The sequence below is a fragment of the Hemiscyllium ocellatum genome, chromosome 5 (assembly GCF_020745735.1).
Source record: "Hemiscyllium ocellatum isolate sHemOce1 chromosome 5, sHemOce1.pat.X.cur, whole genome shotgun sequence".
Classification (NCBI taxonomy): Eukaryota; Metazoa; Chordata; class Chondrichthyes; order Orectolobiformes; family Hemiscylliidae; genus Hemiscyllium; species Hemiscyllium ocellatum.
In genome coordinates, this window is record NC_083405.1 from 27,382,447 (window position 1) to 27,407,326 (window position 24,880).

A 24,880-nucleotide genomic window follows, 5' to 3' on the forward strand; every position below is an offset into this window, starting at 1 on the left:
TTTGGGTGAAGAAAATATGCTCTTTTATATTCAGTTATGAGATATGGGCATCAATAGAAATGCCAGCATTGATTGCCATATTTAATGGAGACAAAACTCAACATTGTTAAAAAATGGCAGCAGGTCTGGCCCAAGAGGGTGAAAATATTAGAAACCATGCTGTGTTTGTATTTTCTGTTATTATGATGAGCCTATGAACTGCCTTTGGACAGGAACCGATTGTGAAAAAGCTATCAAATATGACTAGAGTACATTGCAAAAATACCCAAATATATAACTTGAAAAAGTTTCAATAAACATTAGTGTTCTAACTGTTTAAGCATCTGTGAGATTTGTAGTAGATACATGAAGGCCCTCAGTGAGTTATTGCAAGAATGATAGGTGCGTATCTCACAAGCCTGAAGTGTTAATGAATTATATCGGCCAGACTCACTTGGTGGTTTACTTCCGCATAAATCACAGAGCCACTTTTGGCATCTTGCTTATATCACATGCACAGTACAGCTGAAAGGAATTTTGACAGTGTTGAACAAAAGTAGATTTGTTATTTTAACAAAATGATTTAGTTTGGAGGAAACTATGCAGAAAGCAGCTGAGCCAATGCGTAGTGGAAGAGGCACCTGGTTGAATATACGGGTGTGCATGTTTACTGGATACTAAAGCTTAGCTTTCTAAGACTATGGGCTGAATATTTAGATATCAATAATGGCTGGCACATATGGAGGCTAGCAAAAGTAGAAATTTATGCCCCTTTCAAAACATTCTACTCCTGTGCCATGACTTCTACTCATGTGCCCGTTGGGGTGACTAAGCTACACTTCGTCTTTAGACATCCAATGCTGATGGGGAAGACTGTAGGTGTCTGAAGGTAACCTTTCAGTGACAAACCCGGTGACCGGCACTCCAGGCAGCCTTTGAAGTTTGCTGCTGCAGCAATAGGCCGCCTTCTGCAGGGTTTTCTCCTCCAATGGTAACCTGGTTGCTCCGTCTTTTTTATTTTGAACTTAAGTAAAATTGGAAAGAAGGCAATTCAAGTTGGGACTACCTTTCTATTATTCTGCGAATTCAGCTCTGTACCTACTTAGTATTGGAGCACATCCTGTGGTCCTTCAGCCTATGACCTTTCCCACCATGCTCCATTAGATGGCAAGCCCACCCATCGTTCACTTCATTTGTGGAAGTCACATACAGGCTCCCAACATTGTGTGGGCTCTGACCCCTATTTGGCTCTGCCACTGGGGTCCATGAAGGAAATTCCACTGTAGGTTGTGTAATGGATTGAAGCGTGCTGCTTCGACTATCAGAGTTAGACTTGAATATCTCCCGTCTGGCAGTGTTACAGCCCTACTTGAGATGATTCCAATGAGTAAGAAGAATTCCAAGGAATGGGCCCACCATTCCTGACTAATTAGCAAGATTAACAATCGCATCAAACTCAAAGAAAAGGTGCAAAAATAGGTAGCACATCAAACGATTCGACAGAATATCAAAACACAGCAAGGAATGACTTACAAAATTAAAAAGGACACACAATTAATAGCAGAAGAGAAAACTCACCAGAAATATAACAACACATAAAGGAGTTTCCATAAACATTTAATAAAGAAAAGGTTTGACAAAGTGAATAAAACAAAGAACAACATAAAAGAACTGTAGATCTGGAGATCTGAAACACCAACAGAAATCGCTGGTGAAACTCAGCAGGTGTTGCAGAGGATTGTTCCTCCCCCCTATCCCTTTCATACTTCTCTCGCTCTGGGCTCCCTTTCCACTTACCCAATCACCTTTCCCCCCACCCCCAGCAACCTTGTCTTTGGCATAAATACCACATTTTCCTAGCTGCAATCAGTTCTGATGAAGAGGCACCAGACTCAAAACATTAACTCTGCTTTTTCTCCAGAGATGTTGCCAGAACTGCTAAGTTTTGCCAACAATTTATGTTTTTTGTTAACAAAGTGAGTATTGGTTCTACAGGAAGTGAATTGGAGAATTGGTAATGGCAAATAAAAAGGTGGCAGATGAATTCAATTGGTATTTTGTGTCAGTCTTCAATTTACAGGATGCACATAACATACCTGAGCAGGAAATGGAAAGGAAAAACTCAAAGAAAATATAGTCACCAGGAAAATGGTACTGAGTAAAGTTTTCGAGATGTGAGTTATCAACTGCTTGGGTCTGGATGGACTTCATCCGAGGGTTACAAAAGAAGTGCTCATTAAACAGTTAATACTTCTAATTTTCTAAAGTTCCCAGATTCAGGAAGGTACCAGTAGATTAAAAGATGGCAAATATGACTCATTTTAAAGAAGGGAAAGAGATAGAAAAGAGATAGTCATGAGGAAAATGTTCAAAGTTATTATTAAAAAAGTTAAAGAAGGGCATTTAGACTATTTCAATATCATCAAGCAGATTCAGCAAGGTATTGCAAAAGAGAATTACGTTTAACCATCTTTTGGAGTTCCCTTAGGAAGAAACATGTCTGTGGTTAACGGGGCACATATGGATGCACTGTACATAGATTTCCAGACAGCATTTGATGAGGTATCACATCAAAGAAAATGCAGGAAAACAAAAGTTCATAGTATCAGGGTTAGAGGTCTGGTAGGAATCAAAAATTGGCTGGTGAACAGGAAACATACAGTGGACGTAAATGGTTGAATACAAAAGGAGATACATTATGCTTCAGTTGTAAAAGGCTCTAGTTTGACCACATCTAGAGTATTGGGTACTGTATTGGTCCTCTTATTTAAGGAAGGCTGTAAATGCATTTAAATCTATTCAGAAAAGGTCTCCCAGACAATACCTGGAATGAGTGGTCTGTCTTATGTGGAAGAGTTGGGCAGACTAGGCTTGTATCCACTGGAGTTCAGACAAGTAACAGTCAACTTGATTGAAACAAATAAGATCTTGAGGGGTCGTGACAGGATGGATGTGGAGAAGATGTTTCCTCTTATAGAACACAGTATCCTTACAGTATAGAAAGAGGTCATTTGGTCCATTGAGTGTGCACCAACCCTCCAAGAGTATCCCATCCAGACCCAGGTCCCCACCCAATCCCCATTATTCTGCATTTACCATAGTAATCCACCTAGGCTGCACATCCCAGTACACTACGGAATAATTTAGCATGGCCAATCCACCCAACATGCACATCATTGGACTGTGGGAGGAAACCAGAGCACCCAGAGAAAACTCATGCAGACTTGGGGAGAATACAAACTGCACACAGACAGTCGGATGAGACCGGAATCCTACCCAAGCACTGTGAGGCAGCAGAGCTAACTATTGAGCAACCATGCTACCCTATTGGATCATCTAGAAAGAGAGAGTTGGGGGTGGTCACCGTTATAAGTACAGGGTCATCCATTTAAAACACAGAATAGGTGATTTTTATTTTCTCCCAGAAGATCTTGAATCTTGGAACACTCTTCCTGAAAAGATGGTGGCAGTAGAGTCTTTGAATATTTTTAAGGCAGAGGTAGGTAAAATCTTGGTGAGCAAGGAGTGACTATGGACTGGATGGTGCATGAAATATTATTGGGGCAGCAGAAATGTGGCTTTGAGTTTACTATGAGACAGCTATGATCTTATTACATGGCTGACCTGACTCAGGGAGATAAATAGTTTAATTCTGCTCTTTATTTATACTTTTATTTATAAAATCCCTACAAGTCCACCCTGACCCTCTGAAGAATATCCCACACAAACCCAATCCCCTATTCTACTACTCTACATTTACCGCTGACTAATGCACCTAACTTACACATCCCTGAACACTATGGGCAATTTAGCACAGCCAATTCACCTAACTTGCACATCTTTGGATTTTGGGAGGAAGCCCACGCAGACATGGGGAAATTGTGCAAACTCCACACAGACAGTTGTCCGAGGCTGGAATGGAATCCGGGTCCCAGGCGCTGTGAGGTAACAGTGTTAACCACTGAGCCACCGTGCCGCAATCTTCTCATGGCTGTAACACTACAGCTCACCAAGGTTGACATAACTGGCATTAATTTAACAGTCTTACTTACAACTGGAATGGAGAAGCTACATTATTCCATCTGAGATGTCCTTCAGTGGTGAATTCAGCTGATGCAGCAAGCGATTAGGAAGCTGATTGAATTATCGCTTTTATTCCATGAGGATTTCAGTCCAGGAGTAATGAAGTTTCGCTTAAAGTATATGGAGCTCGACTATACCTGGATGACTGTGAACAGTTTTGTTCTTAGGAAATATATTACTGCCATGGATGGAGTGCAATAAATGGCCACCAGAAACAAAGAACAGAGAAAGTGGTCACTGGACATAAAATGTCACCACAGTTTCCTCTTCACAGATGCTGCCAGAATTACTGAGTTCCTCCAGCAATTTTTGTTTTTGGTTTTGTTTGTTTCAGGTCACCAGCAACCACAGTTCTTTGTTTTGTTTTAAATGTTCACCAGACTTGTTCCCGGGATGATGAGACTGTCCTGTGAAGAGAGATTGGGAAAACTGGTTCTGGATTCTCTAGAGGAGAACGAGAGGTGATCTCATTACAAGATATTTCATTGAAACTCACAAAATGTTTTGAGGATAGATGCAGGATGTTTTACTTTTAGATATTTCCTGTGGAAGGGAAGTCCAGACCAGAGAACGCAATTTAAAAATAAGAGGAATGCCACTTAGGTCTGAGATAAGAATTATTTTATGAGATTGGGAATTCTCTACCACAGAGCATTGCAGAAACTCAGTCTTTGAGCATTTTTTATGGTAGAGATTCATATACTTCTGGTTACCAGTGGTTTACAAGGTTAAAGGATGTTATATATTATGTGACAGTAAGGGACGGTTTGGGTAAAAAGTGTTGAAGTCTTCAATCAGACATGATCATATTGAATACCAGGGAGGGTCTAGTGGCCTGGATGATCTCCAATATTAAGGTATAGCTTTGAAGATGCAGACAGAGCCCCGTCTTGAACTATTCCTGCTCATTTTGAGATGTACAGAAAGAACAATGAGAAAATTTATTTTAAAAATACTGCATGACAACAGCGTTGGAACAAATTTAAGAATGAAGTCAGTGCAGACAGTGAGTTAAATTTTGAATTTAATACCTCGATGTTAAGTATTGCCAAAGTAAGGAGAACAGAGGAAGATTCTGGGAGGTTGGTTACCATTTGTTTCTGAACCTGTCTGATTTTCCTTCACCTAAATTAAGAGAAAGAATGTCAATTGCGACATGGTAGTGGCATGAAATCCACCCAACATGATTTTCCTGTCTGCAATCTACCCAGCCAGGAAAGACAGATGTAGAGCCTTTCCCTTTCGTTTCAAAGGTAAGGGATGACAAATATATTCTATTGACTCTACATCCTTCAATACTTAATCATAAGGAACCAAACGTCATTCAACAACATTTTAGAGTTTTATAAAATATTCCAATTTCATTAACGTCGATTTTTTTTATGGGGATGTGTCAAAAAAAACAGGATAGACTTGGGAGAAATATTCACTATTTGCTTAAACAAATTAAAAGAAACTCAGTAGGAATGTTTTAATACAGAATGAATGTGATGGCTTAGAAGGACACAAGAATAACATTCAGCACGGACTGTTAACAATTGAATTCCACTTGGAAGCAAAATGAAAACAACCGAATCTCAGACTTGAAAAAGAAGCAAGGCTTCAAGGAAAAAAGGTACATGGATTAAATTCCTTCAATATGACCTTGAAATCTTTGCAATGATGCTCACACAAATAGCTTTAAAATTGTGTGTGAAAAACAGAAGTCTTGGATTTCCTGAGCCCAAGTTTGCATTAAAAAAGGAAAATAGAATCTACTTTCCCCTGTTCTATAAATGCATTAAAGTTTATTCTAAAGCACTAGAAGTATAGTTTAATTGTGTGTTGTGCTGATGTAATGATATTCAGGTTACTATGCTATGCAACCCCTTGTACCTGTTCAGTAGATTAGAATTTTATATATATATATGAGTTTTCATTGATTTATTTTTCATAAGATAAAGCCTTTATTACAGAAGGTATGATGAGAAAATGTGATTTAAAATATTTCATTTTGGGTTGGCCTGGTGATGTGAAATGTTGGAGGACTACAGACTGTCCTGAAAAACTGGACAACACATCACCTTAGGAAACCTATTGGGCATAATATTAAAGTAAAGATTTGGAGCCTACACTAAGTTGGTCTGAGCTAGATTGCAGCACAATGCAACCTTACCTTAGTATTCTCACTTCCAAGTCTGAAATGCAGTCCAAGTTTAATGTATTATGGAGTATGTATAGTATATGTAGTGGGCAGCACAGTGGCTCAGTGGTTTTCATTGCTGCCTCATAATGCTAGGGCATGGATTCAATTCTAGTCTTGGTCAACCGTATGTGTGGAGTTTCCATATTCTCCCCATGTCTATGTGGGTTTGCTCCAGTTTCCTCCCACAGTCCAAAGATGTGCAGATCAGGTGGATTGGCCGTGCTACATTGCAGGGCAGGTGTACTAGTCATGGGAAATGCAGGGTTACCAGGGATTGGGTGGCATGCTCTTCAGAGGGTCAGTGGATTCAATGGGCCAAATGGCTTGCTTTCATACTTTAGGGATTTTATGATGAATGAGAGATGACACAGTACAAAACTAAAAATATTGCCCGGTCAGAGAGTTTCCCTTTGGCCCCAACAGTTTGTTCATTCCAATAGTTTGGGCAGATATTAAAGGTACCATGGCAAGATGAATATGGAGATGACTATAGTCTTGCATCTTAGTCCTTGTTTCCACCATGTTTCCTTCAGTTCTACAACCACCGTCATGAGAACAGTTTGCTGATTGCCTGCAAAACGCTTGCCTACACAGCAACAGTCAGTACATTCACAATAAATGCTGTAAGATTATACCAAGGCATGTTTTTCTATCCTTCTTTTTCTTTAATAAAACTACTTCCTACAGGAATGGATCATTTCTTTAAGTCACAGTTATGTTGAGTGTACATCAGTCTCTAGTTGACTGACAGTAGAATAAATAATATGAACAATGATGACATAGATTAATTCACTGATGTAAACTAAAATCTATTAATTCACATGACCAACCACCAGAAGACAATATCAGACAGATGCAAGCTGATAAAGTAACGAAACGACAAAACGTTTCAATGCAGCGCCACATTTTTACTTGCCAGCAGTGAATCTGAAGTTAACTCACATAAACCTTGACAAAAGAAACTGTTATCTTAAAGGTAATGTTCCATTTCTACAGAAACAGCTTTGGCTTTAATATCTGGCTTTGTACTGAGTAACTCATCCTCTCAAGTAGGCTTTTGAAATGTTCCAAAATATAATCTGCACACTAATGGTCTGTTCCTAAAGTTAGGCTGATTCAAGCGTGTGATTACTTAATGCATTTGCCTGAAATTCTCCATTCTAGTGTCTTATCAGAGATGTTAATCCATTTATTTTCAATAGTCTATTCATCTCTAAAATAACAGACAGTTGAATGTCCAAGACATCACATGTTATCACATGACGCAATTTCAGGGTTTGATTTTACAGTTTGATACCTAGTTTTTTCAATTGTTTCTCAGGGTCTGGATGTATTCATTACAAATATTTTAATGAAATAAATTGTTAAAATGAACATTATAACAAAAAAAACCATGGTATGTACATTGGTCCATTCCATTGGGCCTGCAATTAAATCATAAGTTTGCTGAAAATTAGTTTATAAATTCAAAAACATACATTGCATAAACAGTATACTATATCAGCAAAAGATGCAGAACATATTTAATCTGTGAATAATCTACCTTGGGCTACAAGTTCATTCATGTGCAAAATATTTTTAAATGCCCTGCTGACAAACACAACTTATATGTATTACTCGCCAGAAAACCTATTAATGCAGTTGGAAGGAGGATATTCAGAGGGTATTTATTATTTGCTGACAGAAAGCATGATAAAGCTCTCTCAAGCTTACTCAGAAAGAAGAGTGGTGCCATCGTTCTCTTCAATAAAACAGCAGCACTTAATGTGGGAAACTTACTAATCAAAAGCAAATTCTAATCATTTAGCATTTGCTTATTTTGTTTCTAAAGGATCCCTGGAAAAGATTGCATGTAGACAAATAAATAAGTAGATACATGGATAAAAGACAGAGATTTAAATTAAAGCTTCAATAAAAGCTAAATTTCAAGTAACTGGGTCACTGCAGTCAACTGCTTAAAGCAATGACTACAAAACAGAGGGGGGAAAAAAATCAGCATTTGATCAGGCTCATTTGCATTCAGGGTATGCAATGGCCCATTTATCGGACCAGATAAAGTATCTGCCATTCAACGGCATTAATACCTTTAGAGTGAATCCTCACAGAATGAGGAAGCATTGATTTCATTATTTATAGACGTGTAATAAAAGTTAAAGCTGTGCTCCCTGTGCTTTTATATGTAACTTAGAATTTCATGAGGAAACTTGTCACATTGCTGCATGATTTCAATGGGGAATAAAATACACATCCTTTAGCTCCACTGGATTATTTTGTTTTGGAGTTGAAGGTCTCAAAATGCTCCCAGCATAAATTTCCACCATTTAATTCGCAACCTTTAGTTGATCCTGATTTGGAAAATGGGTGATTGAAATTAATATGCCAGCAAAGATAAGGTGATCACTTTTTCTCCTTTATTTTCACAAAACAAATATTAGCTTAATGTATTTATTTTGCATTTGGAAAAGCAGATAGAATAAAATTATTTTTTGAACTTTGACACACAATAAAAACTAGTGTCAATTAGGTTGCCAATAGTTTTTGAATTCAATTGAGGTGAATTGCCAGAAGGATTAGACTGTCTACTTAGCACAAGCAGCTGGCAGTAATCTTAGCGCAGCATAGATTTTAGCAAGTAAGGTGAAATATGTAGCTTGACTGTAACATTTGTATTTTTTATGGTAAGTTAGCATCCCTGTTGTCTTGTTAAAATGACAGATTGAATTGGAAAACCATTAATATATCGGGTTTTAGCAACATGTCTGATAGAGAACAGGGCATCTCTTTTATACTTAGTGTGTAAACAAATACAGGGTAAAATCATCCTTGAATACTATACATTTTCTTTTAAGCCCAAGCCTAGGAAGCAATAATTCAAGCTATTTTTAATGAGGGCTAAAAGGATTCACTACCAAGCTGCCCTGTCTGTCTGTTTGTATATTACTGTGCCTGTAATGGCAATGCATATTAAAGAAAGGATTGGCCTGAACACACACACGGGTATTTCAAAATAAAAGTGCCTTTCTTTGCATAGATTCTCAGTTAGGTGATATATTATGTTTTATTTTAACATTTTAAAATTCATGATCTGTTTCACTTGTAGTGGTGATTAAAATAAAAGTAGATGCTGAAAATCTAGAATAAATGCAGAAAATGCTAATAATACATGGATCAATCAGTATCTAAAAGAGAAAGGTATGCTGTATCATTCAATGTTTGTATTACACTTCTAGTGGAGGGAACAGTGATAGCTTCTGGCATGATGACATGGAATTGCTGCACACACATCTTTAATGGTGATGTGATCAGAAAGTCTTTGACGCATTGGGATGATAGCTAGAGATGGGGAAGGGGGGGGGAAATGACTGAATGTCTGGTGTAAGGATGTTGAAAATGTAAATCTAAAATTGTATGGAGAGTGTGAGTTGCACAGAGTTTCATTCCTTAAAAGGTCAATCAGAAAATATTTTATTTACATTTTCCTATTTTCTCCTCTCGTGATATTCTATGATATGGCCCTCAACACCATATGCAGATGTGTTAACATGCAGATACCTTAATATGTCTTTCCCGTGTTATCTGAGAGTGATGCCAGATTACTCAATGTGTTCTCTCTGAGCATGCCTGACATATTGTTTTCAGATTAGGAGACTATATACTGATCAGAACTGAAATACAAAACTTCAGCTGTGTCAAAAACAGACATTCACAGCCAACCTCTGTGTGGTTTAAATTTTTGATCACTGTGAGGTAATGATTACAGCTTTATCAGTTAATCTAAAGCATGGCAGTGATACTACATACAGGCTGGTGAATGCCTGTATGCACTATTCCATGTGAAGGAGTATTCATCAACTCATGAGCATCCTAACCTCATATGAGAATGAATGTGCTAGGCTCACTTATAAGTTTATTCATTAATCGGCAACTTTGCTAAATCACATAAATGGATCTCAATAACATCTTAGTAAGATGTGCAAAATTACATTTTTAGCAAGAAGACATTTAAACAGATGACAGGCTCCTGTGATTGTGTTCTATGACTAGTACCACAGTACCTATTTATCATAGAAGTCATATGTCTGTGTGTGAATAAATCTGAGCACTGACAACCTGTGTATTTTACATTACAATGAACACAACATACAGCAGCAGCAGAATTTGAAAAATGAGGGACAAGGTTAGATTATTTGATGCCAGGGATCTTCGGAATAGAATGCCCTCAGGTGAGTGCCAATATCTCTCAGTTTAAGAGATAACAAACTGACTAATATAGTATTCTGTCTGCAGACATGACATGTGTACATTTGTATGTCAGGTTCTGCTGTCCTCAGTATTGCTGGGTTGAGCTCTAGTCTAAGCTTTCCCCATGCTGTTCTTTATTCTTCATGCATAAAGGAATGACACTAACTGGGTACCAACAAATGTCAAACCACTAAGTTTCTCATTCCTGTTTAATACTCTGTGATAGCATTTCATCATTAAGGAGAATGGAGGGAGGTGATGGCCTAGTTATATTATCACTGGACTATTAATCTAGAACTAATGGGTTCGAATCCCACCATGGCAGATGGTGGAATTTGAATTCAATTTAAAATTTCTGAAATTAAAATCCACAACGACTATTGTCGTTGGTTGTGGGGTGGGGGGAGAGAAAACCATCTGGTTCACTCTTTAGTGAAGAAAATCTGCCATCTTTACCTGGTCTGGCCTCCAGACCCACACAATGTGGTTGACTCTCAATTGCCCTCTGACTGGCTAGGCCATTTCATGCAGTTGTAGCAATTGCTACAAAGTCTCTTCAAGTCCAACTACAGATGGGCAACTAATGCTGTCCAGACAGCAATGACCACATCCCACAAATGATTTTTTAAAAAAAAAGCAATGGAAATAGGAATGAATATAAATGTTTAGAAGTTACTAGTGTGTGATTTCAAAATGTGAAAGGAATAACATTGGCATTGTGGCTATGTTCCTAAAAAAAATACGTTTATCATAAATGATGTCCTTGAGAGTATTAATTTCTTTGGGCTGGATTTTACAGGATGCCACGGTCCCTTTAGCCCCACACTAAATAGTTACAGGTCAGCAAGAGACCAGCAGGGGGAGGGGAGAGTGCCCAGCTCTTTGGTAATAATTCACAGATAAGGTTGAGGTGGGATTTCTGCCCCTCAGGAACAGGAGGCCTATGTCAGACGGTTGCTGGGAACCGTCAGGCATAAGGCCACATGGAGCAGATAGCTCCAGCTTTGCCATTGTCTTGAAATAAGAGGAGATGGCTATGGGCCTTTTTGCACATAAGCTTACACAGAGAAATGAGGTCCTGGTATCCCACATGAATGGATTGTCAGGGAGAAGTGCCAGTGCCCTCTGCTCAACAGGCACTGGGAAAGGGGAAGCTGCAAGGGTTTCTACAGCCTAGTGAAGCAGAAGAGATACGGAGAGCATTGGATCTCTAGTCCCAGTGACAGCTTCCTGGATCTGTCAGGGCAGCATTTTTCTGAACACAGACTGTCATGGCAGGTCCACGGTCACAGTAATATGCTCCCTCTTGGAAGGAGACAGGAGGCCAGGAGGGGGACAGGTAGCCACCCATTGTCCATGACATTCAAGGTGAGTGTAGCACTTCATTCTTTGTATTTGCCATATTTCGGGGTTCAGCATCTCACAGGCCGTAGCCCACACGGATCGACTGATGGCTTTTTGGGAGGGATATCACTGGACTTGAGGTCAGTGAGGCCTAGCAAACATGAAGAGCAGTCATTTTGCCTTATTAGCAGCTTTTCCACAGCTCCATAGTGTGACAGTTTGCATTCATATGGCAGCCAGCGACAGTGGGTCCGAATGGATTCCATTCAGCAATTTGCATGCCTGTGACCGTCACAAGGGGAGACTATGAGTATTTGTAACATTTCCAAGGAACCTCCAGAACAATTCTCACTTTAGTGATCTCAGGTTCTCAATCCTCCAGGCAGCCTCAGCAGTGCCACTCTGCTACAGCAATCATCTTGGACCACACTTTGAGATTGTTGCTCATTGAGGTGGAGAGTTATGAGGCTGGGGTGATGTATCTATATATTAGCTGTAAAGTATGTCCTTTAGAAAGTACATATTCTGAAAATTAATCCGCGCTGAGAGATTGAAGAATGCCAACTGATAATTGCAGGGCCCTCCCTCCCCTTGCTAAACCCTAAGTAGTGATGGGACTGCAGCCACATTTTCTGCACTGCACTCTGCTCACTTCCTCCGATAACCTCCAATCAACACTCTTTGATGAGGTTGGGTGGCCTTGTCTTGTTGTCCTTATGAAAAAAGCATCTCTTGCCATACCCTGACTGCTTCAAATATCATCTCCAGATACATCCATGAAGGGTGAATGAAGGAATCCCTTTCACATCTCCCTACTACATGAACCAGGCCAAGCAGAGCTTCCACTCCAAGTGTCATTTGTGACTCTTCATATGAATTAATTCATTTATGTCTCTAAAACTTTGTCCTGTCTATTCTTCCAATTTGGAAGGAATTTTGAAAGGTGTCTCAATCAATTGACTACCAACAATTGCAACTGCATGTTCCCAACCAGGAAATGGTCCAAGATTCCGCTCACTGATTCATCAGCTCCAAACATTTAGCGAGATCTTTAGGAACACAGCACTTCTAATTTAATTTTAAAAAGTCTTCTTTGGTTACCCATGGTTTCTAATCAGGGCTCGATAAGCCAAGGGAATGTAATATTATTGTTAAAAAGAAAGATGCAATGTCACACATTATGGATTTCCTGGAATTAATCGAATTGGTATGTAGTTGATATGAAAGCAGAAAATGCTGGAAACACTCAGCTGTTTCTGATTGGAGATTGACAAACATCTCTCAGACAGCTAAGAGAGAATACTCGTTGTGATGAACCCTTTATCTCTCTCCTGTCAGACAGAACTATGAAATGGGACTGGCAATTCCTTAGGATTTAACGTTATGAAGTGTGACCCTCATAAAGACGGTCACTGTTGTTGCATCCCCTCAATGAGTGCGTGTGTTTCTACGATTCAAATGGGAAGGACACATGCATCAACATTTTGTCTGTGAAAAGTTTGCTCATGAGCTTGAATTGAAAAGAGAACCAGGTTTTTCCACACCCTTTGAAGAGATTAGGAAAAAGTATGGAAAGGTATAAGATGGAGTACCTCGCTGTTTTCATTTCATTTTGGAAGGTTGATAATCAACCGCTCACTGGAAAGTCATCGAACCATTTAAGGGACTGGTTAAAGAGCTAAATCCCATCTGCATGGGAAATTGATCCACGGTTGCAGAGACTGATGTTATGTCGGGGGAGACTTGCCAGTGAAGCCTTATACAATCCCAATGGGTTGTGAGGTGGAGGAAAGGTGGGTAAATTGGTGTAATCCTCCCTATAGCGACACTCCACAGGAATGACATTTGCCATTCCTGCACCTCATTCTCTATTGCTCACAGAAGAAACACCCCATTAGATTGCCAGGACTGTATTTCCTAACACTGTGTAAGCTTCAAGGGTGCCTAGCTCTGCTTTAGCTGCCAATTGTCTGATCCAGGCTGGATTAGGCAGCCGGAGCCACGTAGTTAGCGGTTGGTGGCAAAATGTATCCTGCCAAGTGTGGTCACCTCCCACTTCTTAGCCCCAGTGCCAGGACATGTACACACACAATAACATTCAATCAGACTTCACAGGGAAGCAACAATAACTGTATCATAAAAATCTGGCTTATGAGAATATAAAATGTCTTTACAAAAAGGATCAGAGTTCAGCCAGAGCTGTGGTCAAGTTCAAAACATATTTCCCAACAAACTGAGCAGTTTGTCTACCAATTACAATAGTTGAATCTGAGATAACAATGCTAAAAGACATGTTTGCTTCTTTCTAGACCATAAAAAGATTCATATGAAGGAAAATAAATACAAGATATTATTACTTAATAACATGGTAGACTTATTTATGGGGCTATATAACACATCTTGTTTATAGCTCTCTTGCAAAAATCCCATATAAAAGTTCAACCTTTTTAATCTATCCTCCATCCCATTAAATATTTGTTTCCAAAATATAGCACTATAAACAAGAGCCCTTTCAGTGGATCTTTGCCTGACTAGATCATAAAGTAAACAGTTTAAAGTTGAACTACATTTGCATTTGAAATGTTAATCATTAGATTTAAAACACGACACTGTCAGTTATACATGCAGCATCTTGAGAGTTTAATGTGCAGCATATTTATGGATAGCTGTCCACAATGTCAAAAGAATGGAAAGTGTGTCAGAGACAAAATTTTCACATCTTCCTCTCCCAGTTACATTAGCTGGAACAGCAATTTTGTGGTGCATCTAAGGAAGCTGTATTTATATATCCTTTTGCAATTACTCTTTATTCAATGACTTGCCCAGGCCTTTTGTTCCAATTTGTTTTCAACGCTGAGTGCCCTGCTTCTTGTTACATGATGGGAAGAAAGACAAGGCATCACAGCATTCTCTGTTATTTATCACACTTGCGTTAAGTGCAACCAGTCAGTTGGGGTGACATTTCATGCCATCAAAATCAGCAACTTTCTTTTCACTGGCCCAGGAGAATGACTTTATGTCATTCAAAAACTTTTAAGAAGGTTAAAGTAAGCCTTCCTGCCCCTTCAAACATACACATCAGTCCCTGGACAATACAGCAAATCTGTATCTGGCCTCAACCAACACTGCTCTCTAATTGGTTGCTAAGTGGTGCGTGATAATGGCCTGCATTGACTGGTTCCCCTGTAGGGAAGGGCCTTGTTTCTGCTCAGTGCACCCCTCTGCTCACTAACAGACTGACACTGAAATGTAGGACTTTGCAGTGCTGATGTCATCTCCCATGATAACAACATTTCACATAAACGGACCTCGGTTAGGATGATATTTTTCAGAAACGTAGATATCTTGTCATTTCAACCACAATAATCAAAACCAGTAAATTAACAAATTAAGATGAGGGTATCTTCAGCATACATAATACACATCGGAACAAACAGCTATTTTAAACTGCAAATTATTTAAATCGATGCTATTGAATGTAAAATAACATACAATTTTTATCAGAGTGATGAAATATTGTAACTTCTCAAAGCATGGCTGTGATAGTTGTATGATTTCTGATGTAAGGATTCTAATATTAAAACAGAATTTTGCATTAGAACAAGCTGTTTTGTATATTACACATAGCTTAGTAACACTTGGTCTGAGTAATAGTTACAGAATTAATTATACTTCATTTGCCGTCTTTAACAGTATTGACCAAATTTAAGAACAAATGAGAACTGCTTATCAAGCTTGAAGAAAATAATCCATCAGTGGCACAATTTAAATTCTATGCCGTTCACTTATTAATCAAAGTAGCACTTACTATCCTATCTCCATTTCCCATTAACAGTCATTAAGCATCAGTGCTGATTGAAGCAATTTCTTTTTGGCTCACAGCCTCATTTCTCCTCGAACCTTCTCTATTGGAAAACAATATTACAGAAAGAAAGGCTGAAAAGAGAGAAAAGTAGGAGGTACTTATTTCTTGTTGTGACCTTGACATCTTTCACAAAGAATCCAAAAGAAGCTCTCAAATCTGCAGATACTGTCATACACAAGGCTGGCCTTAGCAGAGCTGTCTTTCAGCTTGTGGGTACAGTATGTAAGTTACTTAGCCAAGATTGAAGTACCAATATTCTCCAAATTTCTGCCTGTATTTTTTAGGGTACTCTGAACGTAAATCAAAATATTTCAAGGCAATTCAGGATGGAAAACAAAGGCATGTGAATTAATAGTGTTCCAAATGCTGGAAAGGTGTACAAATGCAGGTATTGTAAAAACCTTGCATTAAACATTACTTTTGCTTTTATGGATTCCCATAAGTGATATGCTAGATGTGCAGTGCTGCGTAAAATGTTACTAATTAGTAACACAGAGGCTGATGCAATTAGTGTCCATTTTGTCCAAACATTGGGTCAGTTGTAGATAATTTATACTCAGACAACATTACTGAACTGACTCAGTTTCAGATAGGTGCTGAAGGCTAGGGGTGGAATGTTACGGTGATTATTCATAATTCTAACTATTTTAAATGCTGAACAACAAAGTCGCATTTTGACTGTGTCAAAATGCTCTCTAAGGGAGTGAACTTAAACAGGCTGGAGGCTGAAGCTCAAGTCTCAAACATTCAAGTTGTGAATTCAAGTCACAGAGCTGTCCACAGTGGAGCTAGTTTTAGTTGTGTTAACTACATAAGCTGGGCTGCAGTAAATGAAAAAATAAAAATTATAACATTTACAATGTCATTAGACTTTGTGGTGCTTTGGGGTGGTGAAACAAGGAGGAACAGGCCTATTTCAACCTAGATGGTGGATATCAACTTGGTGGGAAGTGGGTGTGAGTTGCAAGTGGTCTAGAAGCTGAGAGCATGTTGGGAGAAAACACAAGTAGCTCCGATTGTGATGCACAATATTATTACGCTGTTTGAACACTGTATTTGAAACTATGTCAGCATTTATGCAATTAAAGCTGCGTGTTTGTGTTTGTGATGCCCTGAAAAATCTGTGCTAAAAATTCAAAGTACTTTAAATAAAGAACAAAACCAGATGTAAATTGGCAACAAAAGAAAGATGAGCTTTGTAGTTTTTTTTATTAATTCATGGAACGTGAGCATATCTGATTAGGCCAGCATTTGCTGTCTAGCCCTAATTAAGCGCTGCCTCTTTACTGGTACAGTTCATGTCATGTAGATAAACACATATTCAAATCCAGGATTTTGACCAAGCAACAGTGAAAGAAGAGCAATACTTTTCCAAGTCAACACTGTGTGTGTAAGAAAGTCTGCAACAAATTTCTGATACCTGATGGGGCTCATTTTCTGGAAGGTCCTGATGAACTGGGGTGGGTGGGTGGATTATGTGAAGTGATTGCTCTTAAGTTTCCGCCTTTGGTTGTCCTCCAAGACTACTGCCAACCAGAGAACTGTTAGGAGTCCAGAGATAAGTCGTTAGGTCAGGTTTCAATAAGTGATCCAACAGGAAAATCAGTTGGAAATTACTTCTCACTCTCCGGTCCTGTGTCGGCTACAGCTGCAGGCCTATTTATCACAACCACCGAAATTCCAGGGTCATGTTAAAGGGTTGGAGAACCAGAAATAAGTATTTTGAGTGCATGGCCCTGTCCTTGGTACACTGCGAAATGTTCGCTGCCCAGAGGCAAGAATTGAGAAAATTAGTTTACTATAGATTTGTTATCCGAAGTTTGACATTGTATCATGACGTGAAATCACTCTAATACCTTATCACTTATACAGATTACGGCTTTGGTTTTGATATGGACCTTTTGTTTTTCTATCCTGGTGGTATATGTCAACATTAATGATGACTGTTGGATTCTCTTATGATATGTATCACTGCCCAACAACTTGTATTTATATAGCAGCTTTAGCATAATAAAATAGCCCAAGGTGGACCATATGTGTAATATCAAGCAAAATTTGATACAGTGATTTCAGAGCAATCATTCAGAAGCCTGGTCAAATTAAGCAATGTCTTTACTGACTCACAGGATTAATTGTGAATGACGTGATCATGGCAGATTTATTGCAAAACAATTTGTCGGCGATTACTGGAGGATTCCATAACAGAATAAAAGTAAAGTTGTCTTTGTTTTAGTAGTATTTTTCCTCACATTTCTAATGATCAAAATGATTAGACTGTTCACCTTAATCAAAATTAACAATCACCCATTCTCTCTCTCCAGTTACTCATACACCCCTACCATGAATTAGAAAGCTTTTTTGTATAACCTATCTGGAATGCAAGTATAAGCCTAGAACAGTAATTTTGGAGTAACAACTAAGGTGTTAGTTTCTTCCTGATGTGCATAATACTACCAGTGTATTCCAGCTTCATCATCTTTCATTAATTTCATATTTAAAGATGTTACCTTGGAAATAGCTACAAAGTATTTAATTAATCTGACAAGTTTCAAGCACATTAAAAGTGATTAGCTGTCAAGGAAATGCCTTCTGTTCTGCCTTTTAGAACTGTGTGCAATATTTGATGCATATTAAAGGGCCTCCTAATTTTAACAGTTAAATATAGCAAGGTGATCACTTAACACTTTAAAAGCAGATAAACTGAGACCCATTTCACTTAGCTTCTTCTGATCCTCAGTGATTTTTATATACATGAATTAATCTCAGTATAATACTCGAAATAGAATTAGAATATAGCAGCTTCCTATAATAAACATAGTCAAATGTTTGACAGATAGTAGCTTGTTATTTATGATCCTACACTTATAATGGGATACATTTCACTCTGTGCTAATGAAATGAAGAACTAAATGTGACTTAACTGCTGAATGAAAACAGTGATAGACTTTTCTTCCATTTAAACTGCTGATCTCAGTTTCACTCTCATACTAAAATGGGTGTACAGAAAGAAATTGACAGAAAGCTGCAGAGACTGGGCTTGTTAAATGTATGTTAAAGGACTACATATATTATGCAGGGGTACACTGTATCAGCTCGGTGACAGATGGCTTTTTCTGCAACTACTGTTCAAATGTGAATTAGTAATACAAAAGACGGGCCAGGTGTATACACAGGAACGCAGTAATGCGAGAACAACATTTAACAAAGGATCTTTCAGTCTCTCAGAATGAAGTAGGAGCTAGAGGAAAAATCAACTTTGGAGTGCTGAGGGCATAGGAAGCCACCCATTTGCTGAATGACTGTTCCAACCATACTCGATATAAACACATTGATTCCCACAGTTACCTTGACCACACTTTTGGCAAGGACTTCATTTCATTTTCTCCATCTCCATCACATCCATTTCACCAGTGAAACCATCCATATTGGCACTCACAATATCTTACCTTTTCCTCAGCTGAGGATCCCACCTCCTATGGTTAATTCAGTATTTCACTGTGTCTCATATTATCTAATACAACTCCTCCCTCCCTCCGAGCATCTTGGGAATATTCCTATTAGTTAGCTCAGTTGGTTGGACAGCTGCTGTGATGCAGAGTGACATCAACAGCAAGGTCTCACTCCCTGTACTGGCGCAGGTGTCAGAGAAGTCATGTTGTTTCAAAATTGCCTCAGGTGTGGTGACCCGATCACCGTCTGTATTCAGAGAGCAGCCAATGCGACTATGTTCACTGTCACTTCACCCTTGATGCTTTCAACTTCCATATTCTATTGATCATTCACCATTTCCACAGTCAAGCACAATGACCAGAAGTTGTAGGGACAGGAGGAGGTAAATTGAGTCTGCTCCACCATTCAATTAGACCATGGATGATCTGATCATTCTCAACTCCACTTTCTTGCCTTTGCCCTTTAACTCTTGATTCCCTTACTGATTAAAAACCTGCCTACCTCAGCCTTGAATATCCTCAATAACCCAATCCCTACAGCCCTTTGTATGAAATAATTTCACAGATTCATTACCCTCTGAGAGAAGAAATTTGTTCTCATTTCTGTCCTATAACTGTGACTCCTTACTCTGAGATTTTGCCCCTGGTGCTAGACTATTTCACAATGGAGAAACAATGTCTCCATTTCTACTGCCTGTCAAGCCCCCTAAGAATCCTGTCTGCTTCAATGGGGTCATCTCTCATTCATGCCAATGAAGAAAAACCCAACCTACTCAACCTCTCCTCATTGGAAAATCCTCAGTTCTTAGAATCAACCGAGTGATCCTTCTTGGAACTTCCTCCAGTGCCAGTATATCATTCCTTTGAAAGGGACTCAAAACAGTACTCTACTGGTCTGACTAGTGCCTTGTATGGTTTTAACAAGAATTCCCAATATTTATACTTCATTCCCTTTGTAAAAAAAAAGGCCAACATTCCATTTGCCTTCCAGATTAGCTGCTGAACCTGGATGCCCTTTGATGCTTGCACTCAGACCTTAAAATCCTTCTATACTTCAACTTTCTGCATTCTTTCTCCTTTTAAATAAAATGTAGTATTTCTATCCCTCCTAACAAAGTGTTTAACTTTGTGTTTTCACACATTATATTCCTTCTGCTAAGTTTTGCCCATTCCCTTAATCTGACTATATCTCTCTGCAGTTTCTGTGTCATCTTCAGTTCTGGCCTTTCCTGCTATTTTGTGTCATCTCTCTACTTTGTGATAGTACATTCATTTCCATCATCCTAATACTAATATGTATTATAAATGATGCTACCATCAAATACATCTCTTCCTATTCCCCCACTTTTCAGGAGTCCAAAGGGACCAATCCCTCTGTGATACCTAGCCCCCTCCTCATTTACCTCAGAATTTCCAAGGAGATGGAGAGATGACCTCCATTCTTGTAGGCCTCCAGTCAAACTTTGCAAAGGTTGCATTCCAAGATAGCATGCTAATAGCTGGCATATTTGACCTGGAAGAAGTGCAATAAAATCAGTGACCCTACAAGTTCTTAAGGTCAGTAAATGCAGCTTCAAATCTCATTCCCCACTCAGTGCACCACAAACCTCTCACCCTGCTCAATGAATCCTATCCCATTACTCCCCTGAAAACAAACATGACTGAGCTCTGACACTTAAAACTTCTCTTCATCCTCAGGCAATGAGTATTACTGTAAGTTTCATTGCCACATCTCTCAGCCTGTACATGTTGCCAGCTATCCAACACATTGCACTAGACTCACTGATACACCTATTTCTGAATACATTTATTTCTAAAGGTCGGTGCTTTTTCCCAATTATTCTTTGATGGGATGTGCCAATCAACTGCCAAGTGTCAGTATTTTTCTAACCCATCCTCAATTTATCTTTGGACTGAGTAGCTTTTAGAATTGACCACATTGTTGTGGTTCTGGAGTCACAATGGAGGCCAGACCCACCACCCTCCAGACACCTTCCACCCTACCAACCTCCGGACACATCACATCATCCTCGGCCACCTACAAACAGATCCCACCAGCAGAGATATATTCCCCTCCCCACCCCTATCTGCATTGCATAAAAACCATTCCCCCCCCCCCTCTGCGACTCTTGTCAGATCCACCGTGCTACCTCCCCCCACCCACCCACCAACACACCCTCCCTTCCCAGCACCTTCCCCTGCCACTGCAGGAATTGCAAAACCTGCGCCCACACCTCCCCAAAGGAGCCTTCCACATCTGACAGAGATTTACCTGCGCTTCCACACACGTCATTTACTATATCCCAAGCTCCCAATGTGGTCTCTTCTACTTTGGGAGACAGGATGCCTACTTGCAGAACGTTTCAGAGAACATCTCTGGGACATGCACATCCACACCACCCTGTGGGCAAACACTTCAATTCCCCCTCCCATTCCACCAAGGACATACAGGTCCTGGGTTGCCTCCACCACCAAACCCTAACCACCCGACATCTGGAGGAAGAATGCCTCATCTTCTGCCTTGGGACCCTCCAACCACACGGGATGAATGTGGATTTCACCAGTTTCCTCATTTCCCCTACCCAACAGTATCCCAGATCCAACCTTCCAAACTGCACCATCCGCTTGACCTGTCCTACCTGTTAATCTTCCTTCCCATCTATCCATTCCACCCTCCTCCCCAACCTATCCCCTTCACCCCCAACTTCAGCTCCCTAATTTAGCTCTGAGGCCCCTTGGGCTGCCCCCTCATTCCTGATGAAGAGCTTATACTCGAAACATCGATTCTCCTGCTCCTCGGGTGCTGCCTGACTGGCTGTGCTTTTCCAGCACCACACTCTTTGACTCTGATCCCCGGAATCTTCAGTGGTCACTTTCTCTCAGATTTCCTTCCCTGAAGAGGCATTAGTGAAACAGATGGGTTTCTTCCCCCTTGATAATTGCTAATAATTTTATGGGTACTATTTCTGAAATTAACTTTACATTCCATATTGTATTAATTGTATTTGTCATTCCAACACCTGCTGGGTCAAGATTCAAACCCATGCACCAGGAGTTAGTCTAGGTCTCTGGATTACTAGTTCAGTGACATTACCACTATGTCACCATTTAGCCCACACCTAACCAAAGAAGCTAACCAATGGGTATAAGGTATTGGGATGACTACATGCTCTTAGCCAATGGAAGAGACTGATTGACATCTTAGAACAGATACGATTGAGCATATAGTGATGGGCAGAGATGAAATCTTGATGTAACCTGGCTTCCTACAAGCACTTCAGCCTTATTCTCATTCATTACAAGCTGTAGGTGATGCAAACAGGCAACACTTTGCTTTCTCAGTTGCCTCAAAGCCTGACCTGAGCCCTATCCGTTTGCCCATGTTCTTTTCAGATATCGAAGAACCACAACCTTTGAGGTGGGTGGCCAACAGCAGAAAAGCAGTGCTGAAGGATCATTATAACAATAACTTACATTTCAATATTAGGTTCAAAAGAATAAAGCATTGCTGGAGTAATGTGAAGCCAGATTAGACTAATTAGGGCAGCTGACCAAAAGCTTGGTTGAAGAGGTAGGTTCTAAACAGAGTCCTCAAAGAGATAAAACCACAGGCGGTGAGGTTTAGAGAGGGAATGCCACAATGTATACCCCAGGTAGCTAAAGGCCAGACCCTAATCGTAGAACAATTAAAATTGTAGTGCCCAAGCGTCCAGAATTAGGTGAGCCCAGATATTGCAGCTCAGGATGATCAGCAAAATGGGCACATGCGAAGCTGTGGAGAATTTGAAATTAAGGATGAGAATCTAAAAGTCAAATTGCTTAAATGAGAGCTCTGGTAAGTCAGCAAATACCAAGGAACAGTGAATGTGGCCCATTAGGATCAAGGAAGCAGTGTTATAGTTGTCATTAGGTTTTGGGGGGGGGACAGGTTATAAAGGACCAGCAGGCAGCTTATTGGAATATCCATGCTTCCAACAGCAGGTTCATCAATGCAAGGGTAGCACGATGGCTCAGTGGTTAGCACTGCTGACTCACAGCACAGTGTCCCAGGTTCAATTCCAGCCTCGGGTGACTGGCTGTGTGGAGTTTGCACATTCTCCCCGTGTCTGTGTGGGTTTCCTCCGGGTGGTCCGGTTTCCTCCCACAGTCCAAAGATGTGCAGGCCAGGTGAATTGGCCATGCTAAATTGCCTATACTGTTAGGTGCATTAGTCAGAGGGGAAATGGGTCTGGGTGGGTCACTCTTCGGAGGGTCGGTGTGGACTGGTTGGGCCAAATGGCCTGTTTCTACACTGTAGGAAATCTAATTCAATTACCTAACTTGTAATATAGCTAGTATTCATCATGTCTTCGTTAGTGATTTCATATCTCCCTCTCTCTCTCTTTCACAACTCACTGATTTTCAGTTCCAAACTGTAGAGAATGCAGAGGAGAAGCCAGGCAGTGAAAATAGCGGAGTTGTGAACAGCTGGTGTTAAGTATGATATCTAGGTAAAGAAAGTAAACTTTCAGACAGTCTAGTTGCTAGGGAGAGGGATGCATTTGGTGACTAGACAATGGGCTATGCAGCTGGGACCAAAAACAACATTTAACCTGGGGTGTGTTCCCCGGCTCCAGGCATAAGAGCCCTGGGTAAGCCTGCTTCAGCTCAGTTAATGGGTTACATTGGTTTGAGGAAGGCCTCCACCTCCAAGTGGGGATTGCTCCCATGTTGGTCTGTCATGGACAGTCTCATTATTTGTTCCTGTTCTTGGCAATCACCCTCCCCTGTGACACACTCCCTGACCAGCAGTTGTTTTGGATCACAACTCCAACTTCTCACTAGCAGGTGTCCTTCACAGAAGCTGGGCAGTTCTTTTGCCAAATCACAATATAGTTGCTTTCTCTCACAGGACTTTCTGACATACCATTTTCTCAGAGCTATTCAACTACTTTTAACTTCACAGTATACTACCAACCACATAGATGGGGTGTAATTTGGGCAGCATCGTGGCTCAGTGGTTATTCCAGCCTCGGGCAACTGTCTTTGTGGAGTCTGCACATTCTCCCCGTGTCTGCGTGCGTTTCCTCCGGGTGCTCCAGTTTCCTCCCACATTCCAAAGATGTGCAGGGCAGGTGAATTGGCCATACTAAATTGCCCATAGTGTTAGGTACATTAGTCAGAGGGAAATGGGCCTGGGTGGATTACTCTTCGGAGGGTTGGTGTGGACTGGTTGGGCCAAATGATTTGTTTCTACACTGTAGGAATTCAATTGCCTACCTTGTAATATAGCTAATATTCATCAAGTCTTCGTTGGTGATTTCATACCTCTCTCTCTCTCTTTCACAACTCACTGATTTTCAGTTCCTGTATGTAATACTTTGGCCGACTCACCTATAACCCCAAAGTGCTCCCAGGTGTCCTACTAAAAAGCCGGTAATAAATCCCGACCTCATCACAGGGGACAACAGAATGATGCCACCCAGGAATGCATCGAATGGCCTGTTTCCAAATGGTCACAGACAATGCATTGCTCAGAAGAATCTGGCTCAACCAAAGGATCTTATCTCAGTCAGAGGGGCTCAAGAATTGCTTGCTACACTGTAAAACACTGCAAAGTAAACACCACGAATCCAGACTGATGCTTCCACAGATGTAATACTGACATATTAGTGTAGCATGGGGAAAGATACCATGCTCCTTAGGAGAGCCAATAGACCCTCATGTACTGTCCCAGAAAGCAATGGGACAAGG